Here is a 1998-nt window from a genome sequence, read left to right as displayed (position 1 = left end):
TCTTCTTCTTCTTCTTCTTCTTCTTCTTCTTCTTCTTCTTCTTCTTCTTCTTCTTGTATTTAGTAGATCAGACTTGTAGCAAACCACCTGTTTTCAGCCTCCCAGGTGCTGAGATTACAGGTGCATGCCACCAAGCCCAGTCTTACTTGTCATCTCAGCACGCCCCGGGGGCGGGGCCGGCATGGTTTATGGTACCAGGGATTGAACCTTGGTCCCTGAGCTCTACCTAAGCAGGTACTTTAGTTTGCTGAGCTATCTGGCCAGCCCTACTTTCTTCTTACATGAATTGTCACTTTTTCAGTTCTTTTCAAGAACTCCTCTGCATTTACAACTTGGCTAGTAGGTTGATACAAGAGGCCCAGTTTTTAGCCTGTCTTGGCTTTTACCTTGCTTCTTCCTTAACCTTACCCACTTCTAGCTTTTGATTAACATGAGGAGCCAGCAGGGTCCTGAATTCAATCACCAGTACTGCAAATAAATAAATAAATAAATAAATAAATAAATAAATAAATAAATTTTTAAAATATATATGAGGAGCCTGGACTATGTAGAGAGTTCAGGGCCAGCCTGATCTACAAAGCAAGACCTTGTGTCTAAATAAATATCTAAATACATACATACATACATACATACATACATGATGTTACAAGAGGAATAAAGAATAATAAATCATAAAAAAAAAATCCAGAGACATGCAGCTTCTGTTTCACACAAACATTCAGAGGCCTTGGGGCTGAGGAGATGGCTCAGTGGAATAAGCGCTTCCCTGGCAAGCGCAAGGGCCTGAGTTCAATCCCTGGTTCTGAAAAAAAAAAAAAAATTTAGAGGCCTTGCAGGGTTATTAATTTGCTTACTTCAATTTTGTTGTGTGTTAGGGAATAGAGAGGCCTGAGGAGGGGGATGAAGATGTGGAACACACAACATCTGTATATTTGCTGCCTATGTGTTTGGCTCCTGGCTTCCCAAAACAAGTGCAATGGTAACATCAGGAATTATCCAACCAGGTGTGGTGATGCACTCCTATAATCCTAGCACTCAGAAGGCAAAGGCTGGAGGATCCCTGTGAGGTTGAGGTCAGCCTGAACTGCACAGGGAGACCCTGTCTCAAAAAAAAAAAAAAAAAAAAAGAGGGTAAGACTGCTCGCCTTCACTGTTCACTGTCTGTGCAGGGAGGCCACATAGCTTTGGAGGCCCAGGCCAGGTTCCTTGTGCTGAAATTTCCAGTAGGCACAACAGCACAGCAGAAAGTGAACCCTGGCAGTGGTCAAGCTGTGTAAGAAGTTTCATAAGGATTTATACACTTAAAGCCAGGTGTGAGCTGGGATGGTGAGGTCTGAGAGACATCCTGTCACAGGCCAGAAAAGAAGTCAGATACCTGTTTTCAGGCCTTATTGCTGAGGCCATTGAAATTTAGATAAGTCCCACCAGAAGCATGGAAACGTCTGCGGACCTGCTTTGACCTTTTCTTTATTCTCAAAATCCTCAGACTTTGGCCAGTCCTTGTACTCTGTTCTAGCCTGTGTTCACTTTGGAATCTGAGTTGTCATTCTAGTTGACATAATTCACTGGAGAAAGTAAATGGCTAAAACAGGGCTGGAGAGATGGCTCAGTGGTCTAAAGCACCAACTTGGAACAAGCTTGGCAAACCCAGGGACCGCGGTTCGATCCCCCAGCACCACATGCCAGCCAGCCCCGCCCCCTGGTGGACTGAGCTGGCCACACACACACACAATAAATAAATGTAATAAATAAAAATAAATAATTTTAAAAAAATGGCTAAAACAAAGCATGAGCTCAGTTATAGCTTTTATGCAAAAGGAAAAAAAGTTTCCTCCCAATGTGATGTTTTCTGTTTGCTTTGGGTTTTTGAGAGAGGGTGTTGCTATGTAATTCAGGTTGGTCTCAAACTTCAGTCCTGTGTGCACTTCTTTTCTGGCCCAGCTGCTTTCTTTCCACTGGGGTTAGAGCTCCTACCCGCAGTGGTGATTGTGCCTAAAA

Source organism: Octodon degus, unplaced genomic scaffold, assembly GCF_000260255.1.
Source record: "Octodon degus isolate 3935 unplaced genomic scaffold, OctDeg1.0 scaffold00352, whole genome shotgun sequence".
Lineage (NCBI taxonomy): Eukaryota > Metazoa > Chordata > Mammalia > Rodentia > Octodontidae > Octodon > Octodon degus.
This window is presented reverse-complemented; position numbering follows the sequence as displayed.